Here is a 22,105-nt window from a genome sequence, read left to right as displayed (position 1 = left end):
ACCATCATCATTAAAGCTATTAATGTATACAACATACATTCGTCCACAACTGGAATACGCCTCATCTGTTTGGGACCCCGGTCAAGCAACACTCATACACTCCGTTGAGGCAGTACAAAATCGCTCAGCCCGGTTCATCTTAAATAACTATCAAAGGACAGCCAGCGTTACTAATATGAAAGCATACTTACATTTCCCGCTGTTATATACTCGAAGAAAACTATCCCGCCTCTCACTTTTTCACAAAATATACTACCATAACTCCACCTTGCGTTCCTCATGGGTTCAGCCACCATCCTACATTTCGTTTCGCCGTAACCATAGTCAAAAGGTAAACATTCCGCACACAAACACAGTTGCCTATTTTAACTCCTTTCTTCCCCGCACCTGTAATGATTGGAATAACCTCTCTGCATCACTAACAAGTATAACTGAAGAACAAAAACTTAAATCCACGCTGCAATCTTTCTTTTTTGCCTAGTTTTAAAACTTACTGTATGGTTATTTGCATAACATCATTGTATACTGTTGCTTGTTATATTTTTATATTGTTGTTTTTAACACCTATGCCGTTTTCCTAAATTTCCTAAATTGCACACGTACCTTGTTCTTTTTTATTTGCTTTGTTTTTCAGATTTGTACGCTTTTGTTAACCTTCTGTTTTATATATATATCCTGTATGCGCCCCTCCCCTCTGTAACGTACAACTGTACCCTGAGGGTATTATAAATAAATAAATAAATAAATAAATAAATAAATAAATAAATAAATAAATAAATAAATAAATAAATAAATAAATAAATAAATAAATAAATAAATAAATAAATAAATAAATAAATAAATAAATAAATAAATAAATAAATAAATAAATAAATAAATCAGTGACATTTCAAGTCTTTATTAGGTTGACAAGACAGGTGTCCATCAGGGCAAAATATGGGCAAAATATTCTTGAATATTTTGTATTCATCGATCAATAGCTGAGGATTGGCTACAAAACTTCAATATTTTATTGCGAAAGCAATACTACTCACACTTTCAAGCCTTCGCGTGACCCGGCCGCAGTTACGTCTTACCCACGTGACGCTGTGACGTCACACCCCCCCGTGACACACGGACTGGCAGGAGCTGCCAACTTGGGGCTCTCGTTTCACATAGCACGGTTATGTCAAAATCAGCCTGCTAGGACCCTGTCATTCACGTTACCCCTATAGGCCACTAAGGCACGTTCATATCGGTTGGTTAAAGCGGGGCTCTATATGTGGGCTGAGAAAGAAGAAAAAGAGAAGAAGAAGAAGAACGCTCGGTCGCCCGCAGCTAACGCTTTCGCTCAATATTTGGTTCAGCAGCGTTGAACCCTTGTAATGTTTTTATTCGCCGTGCGATTTTTATATGAACAGACTTTGACTTTTCAAGGAGGATGATAACACACTGAACTCTCCTGTGATTTCCCTCATAGACTCTGCACATCCGCCACCTCCGTTATCTTCTCCTCTTGATACATCTGCAGTTTGTGACGACGATCCCACCCACAGGTGAAAATCCAGGCAACGGCAATGCAGTGCAACGTTTTGGAAACGCGCGCGTAAAGTTCGTCTGCAGTTTTAGAGTCCTGTCCAGATTCTGTGAATCTACAATGTCAGATCCGTATTCTCCAAAGTGGCAGCCTGGAAGCGAAAATAGCCCATGATAATTTACTATGGTCCTTAGAGCAAATGACAGGGCTATAAAAACTTAAATTCATCTGCATTTCACTTGCATATAAACTGCCAAGAGAGATACAAGGGATGAAGATCGGCAAGAGGAACGCGAAATCAGCAATTTTGTGGTTTGAAAGAATAACGCACAGAATGTTCCCGTGAAGTGGAATACTATAGGCTTTAGGTGAAGCACTCTGTGGGTGTGCGTCTGAACGGACCTACAGATCACTTGATGGAGATTACTGCCTTAATGTAGCTCATTTTTCAAAGTTATTTAACGTCCTATTGCATTTTCGTTGCACATATTGGTCTGTCTGCTAGAATGCGTCCTCAGAAATGTTTCGCGTGCAGTTGATTGAAAACATCGCCCCGCGACAGTTTTTACACTACCACCGCCCATAATTACCTGTCCAAAAAACTCGTCTGCAATATTTCAAGACCCGTTGTAGTCACAGCAAACCCATTTGCTTCATGCAACGGGAGAGATGGCCCCTACACCAAGAATAATTTCCTCGAAGGCATAATTATGTTCGCACTATATGCACCATTTTAAAAATGATGTATACGATAAATGCTTTAAGCCCTAACAATTTCAAGAAATCTGAAAAATCCGTATAATTCACAAAATGGAACAGCGAACGCGTTTGAGCGGATTTTAGGAGCGAAGAATAAACGCAAAATAACAACAACAGCAATAATAGGAAGCTGATGCAAATTTACACTTGACCATAATCTCACACTCAAATGTCTCATTCACTCGACTAAGTGGCTTCAAATTGCACTCGGCAGCTTTAGGTACTCCTATTCCTCCATAGTTTCTGGTTCGATCTATACGTATCATTTTTTTTTTTCAATTTGTGACATATGTATTCCATGTAAAGCAGGGGCATAAATTTGGCTACCTGCAGTGGTGCAGCCCGGCGTTTGATAGAAGACCCCAGTTACTCTCGCTAGACGCAACTTCAAAGGAACTAATTTTCTCCAAGGGAAGCCTGTTTCGTGTTGTAGTCGAAATTATAGTGTAGCAATAAAAATGAATACACGCATCTGTTCTTCATTCTTACGTGCAAAGATGCTGGTGATGTACTCTCGTAATAACGGGAATTTATAATTCACACCCATTGCGCGCCAATATAGGTGCTCACCAAACTCCGCTTTCGTCTTCTTTAGAGAAAGCTTTTGAAGAACTACTTAATCACCTTCGTATACTCTACCGCATACTCTCCTTTCCTGCTCTCTCCTTTTATGTTTTAGTTAAGAAAGCGTGAAAATAGGCAACTACCTATAATCCTCGCGCAGAAAACTGATAGTAGAATTCATTTTTGGGTTTTAAGAGATGCTGTGAAACGGTCTGTTCATAAGAGCTTTACAAACAGCAAATTTATTTTTTTTTTATCTATGACGCTTCACTCCATCCTTTGGACTTAATTTCTTTTTCTGAGGATGTGAAATCACAGGCCAGGCAAAACATTCCTTTCTTGCCATTTTATGTTTTCTTTTTCTAGCAACGTAAGGAGAAGAGAAATATGTATGACCCCAGCCTAAGAAACTACAAAAGAGCATTCTCGAACAAGCAGATTAATTAAAGGGGCTACGAATTGTCTGGACACGCCGGTGTTGAAATTCTGATGGTGTCTTTAATGAATAAGATGTTCCTTATATAGGACGTCGCGAAGCTCTTAGGAACGAATATTTTCTTTCTTGCACAATGCACAGCCCCTTTAATACGTTCAATATTATTGATTTTTCTGAAACCAGTATTCTGCTCAGAACCGATGCAAAAGACGACATAGAAGGCACTTGAATGAGCCTTCCAAGCTTTTAAGCAGGTTAGCATTTAACTACCTGAGGGTCTCATCGAAGACATATGTGGGCTGCCACGCGCCAGACGTTGAAGACGGAAAAGAGAAAAAAATGGGCTGATACGTCATACGCAAATTATAGCAGCACGACACTGGTGTGCAGGGCGTGCTGTCAAGGCGTTTCTTATTTTTCTTGAGGGCTTTGATATTCGCAACAGCATGGCATATTGAAATTATATTGACCAGAAACATGTTTCCACGACTTGTTTGAGTGGTGTAAATGTTGAAGAAGAGTTAGTTACAGTACAGTTGTAGCCGTTCATTAAAAGTATGAGAAGTGTTTAAGTTAGAAATTCCACCAAGCTTAAGGAGAAATTGTTATGTAGGCTTTCTTGTTTTGTACTTTGGCCTTTGGGCGGAAAGTCAGTTAAAAAAATATAATGGCATCGAACCGTTCTGTCAACAACACGGAAAGAAGCATTAAGGATTATCGGCTTAGTCACGGTGTTCTGCCTTTCACAAGTCTATCTTTCCTGCGAATTATGTAGCTCTATATTAAAGAGTCAATGTATCGATGTTTTTTGTCTGAAAACATTATTGAACTGCTCCTACATGAGCAGCTTTTTTGAATCCTGCCTAAGCCATTTCATGCACATTTCTATTGCCCAAAGGACGCCGGCTTCCTTCAATAGACAGCAGCATTCGAAAGCTATTTAAGCCTCTCTTTCGTTCCCATTGTGCTACACTTCTTTTCGATGTCCGTGGACGTTTCTCGTTCGACATTGAAAAGGCTACTGCCCTTTTTGAGAAGAAAATCGTTGAAAATGTGATAACTCTTCGATTCCTAGCCAGCCACTGAATTTTATCTGTTGTAGGCAGTCATTGCAACCGCCACTGATCCGTTGGTGGGCGACGGCTGTGTTTGCGGCGCGCGTCTTTTCTGCCTCTTCTTTTTCATTTCTTCTCTATTTTCTCCTCTGTCCGCACAAGACAGATGGAGGAGAAACGAATAGGCGTCCGTGTGCAGTGCGATGTCAGCGCACGTTAAGGATCCCCAGGTGGTCGAAATTACTCGGTATCCCTCCACTACGGCTTCTATTTCTTTCTTTCCACTTTCACTCTCACCTTCCTCCCTTACCTTACGCCGCGGCTGAGGTGTGCACAGAAAACAAGTGAGGCAGTTACCGCGCCTTTCCCTTCCTATAAATAAAATAATCAATCAGGCACAGCACACGGACGCCTCTCCGTTTCGCCTCCATCGAAACGCAGCCGACGGCGATTGGGATCAAACACGAGAACTCCGGCACAGCCATTCTCCTCCTAAGAGACATCTAACAGTCGGGCTCTTATAATGAGGAGACAACCTACTCATTGCGTGCGGTTGCTCCGGCTACCGCAAGCTTCTTCCCTGCATTAAAGTTTTTCACTCAGTCAGTCAGACCCTCTAGAGAGAGAGAGGAAACTTTATTCGTCAGCGATTTAAATTGTTTTTGCCTTGGTCTGCATTCAGCTGCTCCAGATAGCCGCCAGTCCAAGTCTGTCACTGACCTCTTGCGCTCTTGCCGAGGCCCAGGACTGGACGTCTGGGTCCCGGCTGGCGACTCTCAATCTCACTCTCTCACTTCGGTTCACAAAAAGCTAAATTCTCTCACTTAGGAAAAGTGCTAAGAAAATTGCAGTACAACAATACGTAGCCTAAAAACTTAGAACAGTAAAGGATACATTTGTATCTTCTTCGTTCACAGAAGCGGTAAAAAGAGTATTATGCACGGCTCAAGCCATCGACGTTAGCATTTGTCTTTCCCTTTTTGTACCGCACACTGAAGCTCAAATCTTGGAGCGCAAGGCTCCTCCTCAATAGTCGAGGATTTTTCCCTGACATTTGCGAAAGCCACGTTAGTAGACAGTGGTCTGTCACAAAGATGAACGGGGTTCCGTAGAGGTAGCAAGCCAGTTTTGGGGATGCCCAAACCAGGCAAGCACTTTCTTTAGAGCTGCCCAGCTGAGGAATCTCGATGGTTAATTCCTCACGAACGTTAAAAGCCATGCTGACTGCCTGAATCTCGCCCTCATCGCTTCATGAGGTGGTGGTGATAGATCGTGACATCTAGGCGCTTGCGCTTCCGCTCGATTACGTAGTTCGTCTCTGAAAGCTTTTTCACCACTCGGAACGGCCCTTCCCATTGATCTTTCAGCTTATTGGCTCGCAATGGGCGCAGGACAAGGACTTGATCCCCTTCTTGTTACGACTGCAACTTTGCATTTCGTTCGTAGTAACTTTCCGCCCTTGTCTGTGCCTCCTTCATGTTGGCTGCGTCCCACACATCTTTTAGACTTTCGTCATCTTGCTGCTCCTTAATGAGCGTTTCTCTGTTCATCTTTCCGAGTCCTCGATCGAGCGACACTATCGACGGAAGCACAGACAACCCCTTACAATCGCTTCCCTCACTTTCCGATTGTCCTGTATTGTCTGAATTGGTTCCTGTTTCTATCTCATTGGAGTGCGACGGGGCCTGCTGGTTTTCAGTTTCATTAAACTGCCTCTTTGACACCCCCTCACTGCTCTCTGTTGACTGCTCCTCTGCGAGGTTGGTGTCAGTGCACGCGCGTCATCTCTACCCTCCTGTCCTGAGTCAGCCTCTTTCATCTCTAGCTTGGCAGCAAGGGAACGCGCATTAGCTCTTGTGAGCGCCTGAACAACGCCCCCTGTTAAGCTTTTCCCTTGAGCTCTCAGAAGCTGGTCCGTTCGATTAGAAAACAAGTAGGGGTACTGCGGTGGCATCTTGTTTGAAACTGCAGCCTCAGTACGAACCTCACCGAAAGGTCCAGTGATCACGACTTCCACTACTGGAAGGCAAACACTAGATTCCTCCAAAATCGGCTTTATCCACGCGCATTTCCCGTTGTACTGCTTTTAGTCCACGTAATCAGGATGTACAAGGTCGATTGTTGCCCCACTGTCCCTGAGCACTCGGAATTTTTTTCCATTGACTGTCAAATCAAACAAATAAGGACTCAGTAGTTCCTAATTCCTCACCAAATCACAAGTGTATGCGAATGTAACTTTCGGTTTTCGACATCCCGCGGCAATTTGTCCAGAGTTTTGGCAGTTATAGCAAACTGGCGGTTTACGCGCTTCAAAACTCCTCTGTGACAAGTCATTCGTCCCCTTTCCTTGAGCCTAGCTTTCCGACTTTTCAACAATAGTAGGCGTTTTCGTAGTGTCCGTTGTCGCATTTTCCAGCTTAGATCCCGAATTCCACTGGCGTTTTCCCAGTCCTGGCCCTGTCACGCTATTTCCCTTATCAGTCGGCATAGAAGGAGAAAGCTCCTCTCGCACCCCTCGGCGGGAGACGTATTGGTCCGCGAGCTGACAGTCGCCTTGTCCTGAATCCAAATTCTCATCGCCTCTGGAACTTTAGGAAGAAATTGCTCAATAGCAATGATTTCTAAGGCCTTGAGGTACTCATTATTGGCTTTCGCGCCTACCATCCATTCCATCAGGTTTGCCTTCAACTCAATGGCCAACTCTCCATAGCTAGCACCTTGCCTCTTTGTAATGCTCCGAAATCTCTGTCTGAAAGCCTCTGACGACAAACGAAATCTCTTGAGAAGGCTATTTTTAACTTTATCGTAGTCGTCAGAGTCCTCCGCAGAGAGTCGAGCAATTACATCCGCTGCCTCGCAAGGCGACAAACTTAACAAACGCCGCGGCCAAGAGCTGCGACCAAACTGTGCCTTTTCGCACGTTCTCTCGAAGTTCACAAGATAAAGGCCTATGTCCTGCCCAACCTTGAATGATTGCAATAACTTTGATGGATCACAAAGATCTTGTCGGACCGCTACCTCTACTCCTTGAACAAGGCTCGTCTTTCAAAGTTCAACTTGCAGGTAGAGTTTCTCTACTTCAAGCTCTAATTGCTTTTTCTCTTCCGCCTGGGCTCTCTGAATCTCCAACCATGTCTCTTCTACTTGTTTACTTTCGGCATCCGAACTTTCTATTGCCACATTGATCTCATGTTTAGTCATTTCAGGGCCAACATTGATGCCTAGCTCCTCCCCATACTCACGAGTTGAGACTTGAGCAGTTTTTTCAAATCTATGACACCAGTGTGACAATGCCATGGACTCCACCATGAAGTACTTTAATTTATGCTTCTGCGGCTGGCCTTTCCAGGAATAAGATTACATCTCTATCTTATTACCCTGGGAACTCAAAACCAATGCCAGTACTTACCAGTCCGCAACTGCCAGTCTCCGTGATCTCGGTGTGCTCTTCTCCATCAGTCAGCTAGGTTCGATCCCACCACGCTGCCAATCAGTTGTCGCGACGCTGGACGCACAGGACCGGAGCCGAGGGTAGCGTTGACTGGCGAGACGTAGAGGAACCGCGGAGACGTGGAGCTTTCATTAGAGCTGAGTACAAGTAGTTTATTTACATCTGTACACTTTGGAGATTTCAGAAGGAAGCCCTCTCCAGATGTCGGACACCATATTTTCTTCTCTTGGGTCTCCCTAGGTCCCTAGGCAGGGAATTAGTTCATCTTCGGCACGGGCCAATCACAAAGCGCGAGGTGACAGTTTGCGCACTGCATCACTGAGCCCCGCCCCGCACATTCTTGCACGTGCGCCACTACACTTTAACAAACACGTCGCTAGTTCACAAGTGACCCCCCCATCGTTCTATCCTCACGGCATGCCTCTGTTTTTGTCCGTTCGGTCCGGCGCCCTGTGGGTCTCCCCTCAGCAGCAAACACTTCAGCCAGCAAGCCAGACCTCGCGCGAAGCCGACGATGGCTTCTCCCTCCGCTTTTGTCCGACGTCGAGTATCGTAACCCGACACCGCGCGGCTCCGACGACGGCCGCTTGCTCCGCCGCCGCCCGTCTGTAGGTCATTAACAGGCTAGGCTCTTCTTGGGAAGCCAGGCCGTTTCCTCACAAAGCGGCCAAATCGGTGCTTCGAAATGGCCATGGGGGAGGACAACGGTTGTTGAGGCGTGCGTGCAGACCGGGTGGACATCTGCAGACGAAGCTTGCTGAGATTCCCGTGGAGCGAACGCAGACACACCGACGCCTTCTGAGCAATAAATTAGCTCAGACACAACAGTACATACTACTAGCAAGTAAACAAAGATCTGACTGGTGTTTGCAAAGGGTGGGGGGCTTCTTCTCAATACAAGCCTAATTGCGGCAGTGCACCCTTTACAGGTGGAAACTGAGGTTAACACGACAGCTTCTTTTGAGAATTTACGTACATACTACATGAAAGTAAACAAAGTTCTGACTGGTGTTTGTAAAGGGAGGGCTTCTTCTCAATACAAGCTTGATTGCGGCAGTGCACCCTTTACAGGTGGAAACAGGTTAACACGACAGCTTATTTTGAGAATGTACGTATACATACTACTTGCAAGTAAACAAAGATCTGACTGGTGTTTGTAAATGAAGGGCTTCTTCTCAATACAAGATCGATTGCGGCAGTGCACCCTTTACAGGTCGAAACTGAGATTAACACAACAGCTTATTTTGAGAATGTACGTACATGCTACTTGCAAGTAAACAAAGATCTGACTGTTGTTTGTAAAGGGAGGGCTTCTTCTCAATACAAGCTTGATTGCGGCAGTGCACCCTTTACAGGTGGAAACAGGTTAACACGACAGCTTATTTTGAGAATGTACGTATACATACTACTTGCAAGTAAACAAAGATCTGACTGGTGTTTGTAAACGAAGGGCTTCTTCTCAATACAAGATCGATTGCGGCAGTGCACCCTTTACAGGTCGAAACTGAGATTAACACAACAGCTTATTTTGAGAATGTACGTACATGCTACTTGCAAGTAAACAAAGTTCTGACTGGTGTTTGTAAAGGGAGGGCTTCTTCTCAATACAAGCTTGATTGCGGCAGTGAACCCTTTACAGGTGGAAACAGGTTAACACGACAGCTTATTTTGAGAATGTACGTATACATACTACTCGCAAGTAAACAAAGATCTGACTGGTGTTTGTAAACGAAGGGCTTCTTCTCAATACAAGATCGATTACGGCAGTGCACCCTTTACAGGTCGAAACTGAGATTAACACGACAGCTTCTTTTGAGAATGTACGTACATACTACTTGCAAGTAAACAAAGTTCTGACTGGTGTTTGTAAAGGGAGGGCTTCTTCTCAATACAAGCTTGATTGCGGCAGTGCACCCTTTACAGGTGGAAACAGGTTAACACGACAGCTTATTTTGAGAATGTACGTATACATAGTACTCGCAAGTAAACAAAGATCTGACTGGTGTTTGTAAACGAAGGGCTTCTTCTCAATACAAGATCGATTGCGGCAGTGCACCCTTTACAGGTCGAAACTGAGATTAACACATCAGCTTATTTTGAGAATGTACGTACATGCTACTTGCAAGTAAACAAAGATCTGACTGTTGTTCGTAAAGAGAGGGCTTCTACTCAATACAGCTTGATTTCGGCAGTGCACCCTTTACAGGCGGAAACTGAGGTTAACACGACAGCTTCTTTTGAGAATGTACGTACATACTACTTGCAAGTAAACAAAGTTCTCACTGGTGTTTGTAAAGGGAGGGCTACTTCTCAATACAAGCTCGATTGCGGCAGTGCACCTTTTACAGGTGGAAAGTGAGGTTAAAACGACAGCTTATTTGAGAATATAGTGCGTACTACTTGCAAGTAAACAATGATCTGACTGGTGTTTGTGTAGGGAGGGCTTCTTCTCATTACAAGCTCGATATCGGCAGTGCACCCTTTACAGGTAAAAACTGAGGTTAAGATGACAGCGTATTTTAGAATATAGTACTTACTACTTGCAAGTAAACACAGATCTGACTGGTGTTTGTAAAGGGAGGGCTTCTTCTCAGTACAAGCTCGATTGCGGCAGTGCACCCTTTACGGGTTGAAACTGAGGTTAACACGACAGCTTATTTTGAGAATGTATGTACAGACTGCTTGCAAGTAAATAAAGATGTGACTGGTGTTTGTAAAGGGAGGGCATTTTCTCAATACAAGCTCGATTGCGGCAGTGCACCCTTTACAGGTGGAAACTGAGGTTAAGATGACAGCTTATTTGAGAATATAGTATGTACTACTTGCAAGTAAACAAAGATCTGACTGGTGTTTGTAAAGGGAGGGCTTTTTCTCAATACAAGCCCGATTGCGGCATTGCATCCTTTACAGGTGGAAACTCAGGTTAATACGACAGCTTATTTGAGAATATAATATGTACTACTTGCAAGTAAACACAGATATGACTGGTGTTTGTAAAGGGAGGGCTTCTTCTCAATACAAGCTAGATTGCGGCAGTGCACCTTTTACAGGTGGAAAGTGAGGTTAAGACGACAGCTTATTTGAGAATATAGTACGTACTACTTGCAAGTAAACAATGATCTGATTGGTGTTTGTATAGGGAGGGCTTCTTCTCATTACAAGCTCGATATCGGCAGTGCACCCTTTACAGGTGAAAACTGAGGTTAAGATGACAGCGTATTTTAGAATATAGTACTTAGTACTTGCAAGTAAACACAGATCTGACTGGTGTTTGTAAAGGGAGGGGTTCTTCTCAGTACAAGCTCGATTGCGGCAGTGCACCCTTTACGGATTGAAACTGAGGTTAACACGACAGCTTATTTTGAGAATGTATGTACAGACTGCTTGCAAGTAAATAAAAATGTGACTGGTGTTCGTAAAGGGAGGGCTTATTCTCAATACATGCGCGATTGTAGCAGTGCACCCTTTACAGGTGGAAACTGAGGTTAAGACGACAGCTTATTTGAGAATATAGTATGTACTGCTTGCAAGTAAACAAAGATCTGACTGGTGTTTGTATAGAGAGGGCTTCTTCTCAATACAAGCTCGATTGCGACAGTGCACCCTTTACAGGTGGAAACTGAGGTTAAGATGACAGCTTTTTTGAGAATATAGTACTTACTACTTGCAAGTAAACACAGATCTGACTGGTGTCTGTAAAGGGAGGGCTTCTCAATACATGCTCGATTGCGGGTTAAAGATCTCCAGGTGGTCCAAATTACTCCGCAGCCTTCCACAATACGGCTCCCATTTCTCTCTTTACACTTTCACTCCCACCTTTCTTTCTCCACCTATAGACCTTTTCAAAATTGACCAAAGGGCGCTGCCATATTGGAGACTGGGCTGCGCTCATAACACAGGAAAAAGCTGCGGATTCTCCCCCTACACCTGGTTCTCAGCCCAGTCAAACCGGTTTCTCCAAGGGTCGTGAAAAAGTTTACTTTACTGTGACCCAATTATTTATGAAAGCCTACCCTTCCTTTTCCATCATTTGCTTTTTATCTGTGTTCGTTGCAGCGCCTAATATAATTATAATTGGTTTACAAAAAAGGAAAGGCGGTGTATCTATTGCACACTCTCTCCGGTGAGAGTGAGTTTGGCTCGTCAGTGCCATCTAGAACTAGATTGCGCTGGGTGCCCCGATGCGTATGCCCCCCTTCACCGCTCCGAAGAGGGGGCATGCATCGAGGCATCCTTAGAGAGCCTACATGTCTAGGCTCTCTAGGCTCCCTAACACCATCGATCCTGTCGCGTGACGTTCCTTAGCGTGCGTTGAAGTAAGGGAGTGCAGATGACAGGAACGCTAAAGAACACATCTCGCGGAATATGACATCCTCAAGCACGGATCTCGAGCACAAATCTTGCGCATGGGATTTCGTTCCATGAGCCTAGAAAGACTTTCGCCAAGTGCAAATTTGTATTGAATATCCGGTTCAAAGTTGAGGTGCGGCCTTGCCTGGAATTTTTGTGCAGATGAAACAATATGTGCCGTCTTTGCTTGTTGCAGGTCTAGTTCTCCTAGACGGACTGTGGAGCAGCATTGACATCGGTTACGAGTGGTAAGTGCTCAGATCAATCACTTGGTGTGCGAATAGGACATGGAATGAGAAGCTACTAATATTTCAGGCAGTTCGTTGTTCCTTGATAGGGATCCGACATCGCATTTAAGCTACTCCGTTAAAAGGCAGCGTGAACGAATGATGACTAACAAAGCCGTCACTGCCAGCTGTGTCGATCAGATGACTCCTATTTTTTAAAGGTGAGATAACCTCCTTAATTAACGATGCCAGCAAATCATGGAATTGCGTAACGCGTAATAGACCATATTCAGCAGATATAACACAGTTTATTATTGCCCGAGGAACGCTAATCTTTACAACACGTTAATTGTTGCCACACTGGTGTAAAAAGACAGAGCACTGACAGCACCTATAGTACTGGATGTTCAACCTTCGCGAAGGTTATACTGATGAACCATTGCGGCGGTTTCAGCACTAAGCTTCTATTTGTCGTGCACGATCGACCAGATAACATTGCTAAAGCCACGTTCTACACCGCTCAGAGTGCTCGATGATCAATGATAGGCATGACTGCGGGATGGAGAATGCGGGCCATGTCAGATAAACCTAAAAAGGGAAGTATGTACCCACGGTGAAGTGTGAAGTGGGGATGGCAGCAGCTGCTCTGTATGATTGCCACTAGTGTCTTTATATTTAGAATGTTACTAGTGGCGATAAAGGTGAGCTTGATTCTAGCCCTAACGATTTTCCAGTACAAACATATTCTTCAGGATGTGTATAGATGCGCTTTTACGTTTTAATAGCCAAGCTATCCATTGCAAGCCACTCTAGCGCCCTTGCAGTTCGCTCATGTTAAATGCACGCCGTCATCCATGTCGAAGCACATTTCTATCATTTCTTTTTTGATGAGGTTGTTTTATAGAGAGATGTCACGCTCGTTTTTTATCTACATGAAAAAATTAACATGAATATTGGTATTAAGGAGATTATTGTGCGCATGCATGTTTTACTCAACTACGTGTCATATCCTATGAAACGCGCCTACGTTAAAACGGGAGAAAGAGAGCGATCGTGCGTGATAGTGGGTGTGCTTATGAACTGAAAATATTTGTGTACATTATTATTTATATTATTATGAAATATTTTTATTCTTCACGCTTGTTCATGCCCCTATCATTACTGCTCATGCATCATGAAATCTGTCTCATGCAAGTTTTCACTAACTGCATTTTTTGAAAGCGTAATTGTGCATGCTCAACAGCTACACGCGTGTAAAATAGAGAGGCTGGAAAGCCATGATCTATTAAGTAGGTAAATCTTCGTACGAAGGAAGCTTGCACAGTAATATTTTAACTATTTTTAATAGTAAAGTTCGCTATTTAGCGGCTCAACAGCATAAGACCTGGTCCTATCGGATGAGATTAAGAGTTTTCCTTGATAGAAAAAAATGAGATGTGCATTGCTTTTTTCGTGAAATTAAAAAGGAAGAGAAAACTGCAGAGGTTGAATACGCTATTTGTTTGCGTCTAATGGCGATTATTAGTGGGGTTCCTGTGTTAATCTTAGACTTGCGTGTAACCGCACTTATACTTAATGTAAACGTAAAATCGTCAGAGCTTAATGAATTCACACCCTGGAAATTTAGTAGGTATCGAATACGCAACGTAGCAGCTACCACCGAAATCAATCGCCCTGCCTGTTTGACGGTCACTCTTTAACGCTGCGTATTGCATATCATAGTCTTCATCGTCTTCCATACGTGCGCCATGGATCCAAACACACACTTGTCCTATTGCCCATTGAACTGACTGATTGCCTTGGCAGGCCTTCAAAATCGACTTTGCGCAATCCGGAAATTGAACTTCAATACTGTCTTTGAAGCACGTTCAAACACGACTGGCCTACCCCCGATATAGACTTTGTAACTGCCAAAATTTGAATGGTTCCCCGCAAAAATTACACTGCAATTTGCGGAAATGTTGATGGACGGTCGATATTTGGGCAATTTGCACAATAAAACTTTGGTTGGAGTAGTGAAACCACCTATAATTTTTATTTCTGGAGAGTTCGATGTTAGCGCTAGGAGATACCACGCGACTGGCTTCTACCTGAGTGTCGGTCTGGCCGGTATTTATTGCACCACAGTCCTGACATCTCAAATAAGCTAATTTTAACAACTGGAAATTTTGATGATGGTGTAATATAGTGACACAAATCCGCGCCAGGAATGTCAAATAGTATATGTTTTTTTATGGTTAAATGTTGATCACTATTTGGAGATATGTACATAACACATAACACAACCGTGTTCAACAACTACGATTCGCGTTGTATGAAAAACTATTTTCGCGAATGTGGCTGGTTGATATCGACGCATACAAGCAAGCGTGAAGTGATGCTGATGTCTTGTTGAAGCTTGAACCTGGAATTATAAAGCTTCACTAAATTATTCCTCTCCAGCCTCAATCCGGGCAGAATGCTGCCAAGACGGCTTCAGGAAACAGCGGCAAGATGAAACTGATTGCGATAGTTGCAAACATCAGCTTATGCAGTGGAACAGGCAACTAAAAGGCACTTCTGTTTGTGACGCCAGCATTCATACCTTGATAAATTACGTTATATCAACTTTAACTGATTTACAAAGACAAGATGCCAAAGGAGCTGAGAAAAGGAATGGCAGGCTCCCTTTCTGACAAGCTTCAACGCGCTCATTTTTACATGCCGTTCTTCTTTTCTAGACAACAGTAAGTCTGGTGGCGTATACTTACCGTGCCAGTGACTCCATATGATAGCGATCAGAGGAAGCCATCTGCCAGCTAAAGTAGCAGCACATGCGGCTAAAACTCGGGTGGCAATATTAACAGTACTGCTACTCGCACACTACACACATCATGCCGGCGCGGATGCCGACCGGAGTACTACGGCTTCCATGGTGCAACTCGGCGGCGGTGGCGCGTAGCACTACCTCTAGGAAAATCAGTCTATTCGAACAGCGCTCAAAATCGCCGATTGTAATTCCCCATTTGCAGAACAACGATGCTTTTTCATAGCTTGACGATACGCAAACAAACGATGGCCCTCAGCGCTCGCTCTAATACCGCCGGTAACTACTCCCACAGACGACGACCCGTGATCGTCTCACTGCCGGTTGGAATACGTCACCAGAACCCCAATGTGGCCAGCAGCCCGGCTGCGCTGGGTTCCTCTTGCTTTCGTCTAACCACCATCGCGATCAGGAGCACGATCACCACCACACTCGCGGCGAAGTACTTGCCAGACATGCGCAGTGGCGATTCACCCATAGTGTGGTGGTCGCTAGCACCCAGACGCGTAATTCCGTTTCCTCAACGGTAGGGTCCCGCAACTCCTTTTTCCTCATTGGTTGCCTCTCGGCGCGTTAAAGAGCGATTTTTACCAAGAGATATCTCTGAACGAAACCTAAAGGTGACATACACTCACTGAAGACAGGAAATAATTACGATGGAGGTAACTAAATAGTGTTACCGCTGTCATGCCTCGTGGCTCTGTTCACGGCTGGTTTTACGGCTATTAAGAATTAAAAACATCATATATAGCAACCTAAAGGGGAAACACCCTCACGGAAAGATGTTCGTAGCTTGTTTTACCGTTGTAATTAAAAAAAAAGTAGCACATACAGAATTCGAAAATATGTTTTATTCCCTGCTTGGTCAGGTAATTCGCTTTAATCTATTGCGCCACTGAAGCAACGAATGCAGCAGGCTTTTAATGCGCTCTTATTCATTTTTACAATATTTCCGCTATCTCTCGCCAAGTGACGCTGCTCAGAAGACCCTACCGTTGAGAGAACGGAATCACGCCACCCAGACTGTGCTGACGACGTACTCTCGTTCCACGCGACCTTTTTGCGCAAAACCACTGAGGAATCACAGGCCGTCATAGTGGGATGTACACTTTTGTACTTATTTCCATCGGAAGAAACAAACATCATCGCTGCGTATATTTTTTTTTCTGCTTTCTCAAAGGCATTTTCTGCCGCTTCAAACTTGGCCTGTCGCTGTGATAGCGTCCTCCTGTTCAGATATAGGCGAGGTTTGTTTACGCATACGGATCAGCACTGATCTGTCTATGACAGGCTTTCGACAGCTGTCTTGAAATCTGACTAGTGTTCCTGTAAATCAGCGACCTTGTCTTAAGCTAGCACGATGCACTACCGGACGATGCATTTTCTTTGACCACCCGCAAAACACTGAGAGTTGCTGTTCAAGCGTGAGAGAACCTTTAATATGTAGTGATGTTATCAGTGCAGTTTTGATAATATGTTGTGCCAAATGTTTCTCTTTTTTTTCCATTTAATTCTTTTTTTGCCTCTGATGAAGTACGGACGTAGCGCTTACATTGCCGCGGCTGCCGGTTGTCGCCGCACAAGCCTGCTTGTGGCTTCGGCGCTTCCGTTTGTGTATGCTGTTTTCAATATACAGAATAAAGATTATTATTATTATTATTATTATTATTATTATTATTATTATTATTATTATTATTATTATTATTATTATTATTATTATTATTATTATTATTATTATTATTATTATTATTATTATTATTATTATTATTATTAATATTATTATTATTACATTCGCGGCAGGGAAGAACTAAATTTATATCAGCCATCAAATAGTTCGAAGTACTTTTATTGTCCTTCAGGAGGTCATTTATTCAATAAAGTAAATTATTGGCTCAAAATAAACCACAGTAAATGGCCACTGATATATAGTACACCTCTGATACAACCAACTATCCGGTCCATCCTCTTCTACAGTCGCTTACTGCCTGCCGTGCGAATAGTGGCTGCCTTCCAAAGAACGGGAAAAACACCGTAAAGATTACACCGAAATAAAGAAAATAACTTCCCATGATTTTGCCTAAATTCTAATATCGTATCTTCCGCAGCCCAGCTTTGTGCCTTTGGATGGACGGACACAGGCATTTGTTGCGAATTAGACGTCTTCTTTTATTGACCGACTGCGCGACTGCAGTGCCGAATTTGCCATGGCCTAGACAACGCGTTGCGAAGCAGCTGTTGTGAAGCAGCATTGATAAGTAGCTGTTGACCAGTCTCAACTGTTCTACAAGCAGGAAGTGATTTTCCTCGCGGTAGCTGTGTACGAATTCAACAAGCTTCTTGGGCGACTCGGTGTAATAGGCTAGGAAAAATTGGTCTTACAGGTAGGGCGTTCTTTTTAAGGCGAGCCAGGACCCGTCCACGTGTGCGCGCTCTTAATGAGAACGTGTTATGTTTGGCACTGAAGTTATCTGAAACGAATATTACGCAACCGGTTCTCTCTCTCTCTGAACGCGATGCGACCGCTAGAGCAAATACCCAATAAAGGCAATATTCTGGAATATATTGTTTTCATTTGAAGCAGGCACCCGTTCGTTAATCGCACATGTATGGCGTCAGAGGTAACAGGCAAAGGTCCTTTGTTTATTTTTCACCTATTTCATATTGGTGTCAAACGAACTTGTGCGCATTTTTTGCTCTTCATGTATACCGTGTCCATTATAATTTCACCCCTTCTTTTAGAAACTGTCTGTGAAAGCGCTTTAGCTGATTGTGAAATATTCAGCTTTGCGGCCAGCAGCACTCCACCCCTAAGCTTGTGCTGAAAATATAGTAGATTACTTTTTACCTGTTGCGTACCAGAAAAAAAAAATTGCTGAGCAATTATATATCCTCATATCTGACCCGCTACTGCAAAGTCCGCTTAATTGAGCGTAGGTAGCCATTTTGAAACAAGTCGAATTAAGCCGACTCGCTGCAATGAAAAATATAGCGTTTAAAAATAGAAGACTTTGCAGCATTCAAGTTATTAGATTAGAAACTCATCATCAGTCGTTACGAGAGTAGGTAAAATAGCAGCCCATGTCACTTTAACAGTCGTCAAGGGTGAAAAGTCTGCAAGTGGTCACATAACTATCTTAGAGATATAGTTATACGACACACGGCACAGTAACCCGCATTGTAAAGAATGTCTTGAAGACTGAACCCTGCGTGTGATGGAACAGTCGTTCTCGAAAGAGGAAAACAGCAAACAAAAGGTGCGTTGTTGGGGCCTTAATTTCAGAGATCCGCACATTTATTTCCAGCTGAAAGGGCGCAGCATGTTCTTGTCCAATGGTGCCTTTTTTCGATGAAACCGCTTCGAAGACTATAGAACGCATAAAGAAATCGTCGTGTTACCGAGCACTTATCCTATTTATTTTATTGTGTTTGCAGGGTCTCAGCATCTTTATATTGCGGAATTCGAGCTGGGCTTGCTTCCTTGTGCTAACGACAATAACGAAAGAGGAGACGTTGTAATTATCTACGCATGAATGTTCCGCGAATGCACCTGTTAGCTTTCTAGCCAAAAGCCCCGGAGTGAAAGCAGACCTGTATTGACACACATCGATGCCTAGAAATCTGTTGGTTTATATTTAGACATAATGACGCACTAAGAAATCATAAATGCCAAATCTTCAGAATATGCATATCCTCATTGTGGGTTAAAAACCAAACCCCCCCCCCCCCCCCGCCCAATGCGTACTGAAAATGAATAGCAATTTTCTTGGGATATATGGGACAGGCTTCTCCAAAGTAAAATATTCTTAGCTAAAATACAATCGTTTACATAAGTTTGATTCAGACCATATTCTTTCCATGCCCTAGTAAATACACGGTCAAGAACAAGAAGTGTACAATTAAAAAGAAATGGACATGTTTTTGATGACAACGTCACTGGACGAAACGCCATTGTAAATTAGAAGTTATATTGGGAACAATCGATCTCCTTCGTGTCCCCTTACAGAAAAGGAAATCACGCTCGTTTCAAGGGCAGCTCCCTCGGGTCAAGTTTGCCCGCTCTATTCCGGTGGTCTTTTAGCAGCTGGGCTCTTGCATTGCGCTAGCTGCCGTGTAAATGCAAATTCACGTTTTCGAATTCAATCCAAGACTCGTTCGTGCATGCGAAATGAGGGCCAAATCTGAACAACCCACCGTTTTTTGCGCGGTTTTATACAGGAGTTAAATGCAAATACCGTGCGTCGAGAATTGGCGCGAACCAGTTGTCCGACAGAAAGTACCGAACATTGTGAGCGCGTGTCTAAATTATTCGGCAAATCTGAAGGTATGCAGGGGCGCGCCTGCACACGCCGACTTTGTCTGAAAGTCCCTTTACTTTCGACCCTTCAAACTCCAGTAATGTTTGATCATTTGAGCGAGTTTTTTTTTTCGATTAATTTGGTAGTTTGTATAGTGATTACATTTTTACAGCACTAGTTCAAGAGAGCTGAAGACAGTGGTGTTTCAACGGAGACAGCGCTGCCTTGATATGCACAACTGCTTCTCAGGAAGCAAATTTTGTTTTAAAAATATTTTTGATTCACTTTGCATAGTAGGCTCGCAAAAACAAACTCAATTAACTCATTTGACATCTTTGATGCTGTTTAAAATGAAAGCTCATCATTATGCCGGATACAACGAAAATAATTTCGTTGTTGTTGACGCAGCTGGTCCCTAGCACGACGGAGGGATCTGCTGTCTGGTCGTCGCTTGTTGCAACGAGATATCGAATGCGGTCTCCGCAGAAAGGATTATGCTGAAAACAAGGGCGAATCTGATTCAATATAGAAAATTCTTTCTTTCTCTCTCCTATTTCTCCTATTTAATTGGCAGATTATCCATGACGCAACTCACTATAGCGCAAGGATTCTTTTTTTTTTAATTCTATAGAGAGGAGAGAGGAGGAGAGGAACCGGGTTGAGTGGAGAAATATGGGAGAGGCCTTTGCCCTGCAGTGGGTATAATCAGGCTGATGATGATGATGATGATGATGGAGAGGAAGTGCTCGTGCGATGTGCTCGTGTGTGACAAAATTCGCCTTTTGTTTTTCTTTGCAGGAAATGATTATTTACCGTACGTTTCATCTTAGACACGTAGACGTTTTGTTTATGCGAATAAAGTGTACAGAACAAAGGCTTTTGAATTCTGGATTTCGATCCGTATTTTTAAGCCATGTCAAAGCCTGCGGTAAAGTGTGATCGTGAGAAAAATTATCGCGGTTTTGAAGGGGGCAGAGTAATTACCGCCTGTTTTCACCTTCCTTTCTTTTTCCGTCCGTCCACACGTCTCCAGAATATGGCTATCGCAACTGTGCTACTTTCACTGTTTGTGGTAAAAGAAGAAATTTGAAAGAAGTAGATAAAAAAAAAAGAATGAACAAAATAGATGCGTCGTGGTAATCACGTCCGTCCATAAGAGAGATAATCACCAAGCAACTTTTGTAAAGAGACATATTGTGAGCCTTCCATGGATTGCATTCTTTAATTTGTACATACCACCGTCACGGCCGCTCGATGGAAGCGCACTGGGTGCGACCTGTTGCGTCGCGCCGCCGTCCATGGGCAAGCGCGTCCTTGGGGAGTTTACAGTTACGCCCGCTATTTCTGCTTAGGGCGCCACTGTTCGGGGACACGTCGCCGCCGGGGTCGCCGGCTCTGAGCGCGCGGTTCGCTTCCTTTCAGGGCGCGTTCGCCTCACGTCTGCGTGGTAAACGCAAACTTTTTTGTGAACGCGTGTGCAAGCACGTTAACGTTGAGACTGGATGCGTTTGTCTTTTAAGGCGAAAGCCGTTCTAGGCTCATGGAGCGAAAATCTATGCGCAGAAGCTGTGCCTGTTATCTGTGCGTCGCATCTGTGCACTGGTGTGCCAGTCGCAAAAGCGGACGTGCAAGGAGGGAGATTAAGAATGAATATGATTGATGGTGATAAGCAATCAATAAACGTTATAAATAGACATTGATTGAGGTAATGACTAATGCTAATGACTAATAATGTTTAATATTGACTAAAATGATTTGTAACGACCAGTATATCAAACTACAACATGTAAAGACCGCAATTGATTAGAAATTAGTAAAAGTGCTTAGCGATGTATGGTAATGACTATAATAGCTAGGCATGACTCATCATTACTGTTAATGACTACGAAATGACGAATATGTGAAACGACGACATGTAATGACAACTGCTGATTCTAAATGAGTAACCTGCTTAGTTATGAGTGATAAGGGCTACAATGACTACGCAGGCAGACTCATCATGACTGAGAAACGACCAATATATCAAACAACGTCTTGAAATGACGAACAGTGGCAAACTATGAGAGGCAAATGATAGGAGAAGGGTAGGCTTTCGCCGTCCTGCGCTTGAGAGACATCTAAGAGACCCTCTAATTTTATCCGCTGAGCTTGCTTCAGGCAAAGACAGCAGCGAGGAGTGGAAATGCACTCGCTTCCTCTGAAATGAAAGCGGCGCTGAGGTTAAAAACTCCATATGCTGAAGCATAATGCCCTATCAGCTGCCATTGAATTTGCTACAAGGGACAGCAGATTGGACTTGTTGGTGATTAATTATCGGTTAACCGTGCAAACAACGTGACGGGAACACAGGAGAAGACGGCACAACCGTGTTAGTTGTGTCGTCCTCTTTTCCTGTGCTCCCGACACGTTGTTTAACCTATTTAGTTACCAGGGAGCTGGCCAGTGAACTAGGATTTTTAACGCTGTGTTGCGAAGCAGATGAACACGATTAGGTAGCACCAGAAGCTTTTCTCGCAGATTATGTTGCGAGGACATATCAGAAAAAGCTACGAAGGGCTTTTTTTTATATAAGCATGCAATTTGTTCTAAATTTTGCCGCGCTAGTCTGAGTGGCCTTGCAAGTAAAGGCGCCTGTGCATACAACAT

General features: G+C 43.5%; 1 protein-coding gene across 6 annotated transcripts in view; it reads left to right on the top strand.

Annotated features, from left to right (window-relative positions):
- LOC146181709 (inaD-like protein) overlaps window positions 1–22,105 on the top strand; it is a 1,346,554-nt gene that overhangs the window by 123,513 nt on the left and 1,200,936 nt on the right. For all 6 annotated transcript variants that reach the window (XM_084576720.1, XM_084576719.1, XM_084576716.1 and 3 more), the window contains exon 2: window positions 12,328–12,379. The gene's annotated coding sequence lies outside the window, so the exon portion shown is untranslated. The remainder of the gene's footprint in view (window positions 1–12,327; window positions 12,380–22,105) is intronic.

The sequence above is a fragment of the Amblyomma maculatum genome, chromosome 8 (assembly GCF_055883805.1).
Source record: "Amblyomma maculatum isolate TAMU_Amacu chromosome 8, ASM5588380v1, whole genome shotgun sequence".
NCBI lineage: Eukaryota > Metazoa > Arthropoda > Arachnida > Ixodida > Ixodidae > Amblyomma > Amblyomma maculatum.
Note: the sequence above shows the minus strand (reverse complement) of the source record. Positions and strands in the feature narration are given on the sequence as shown.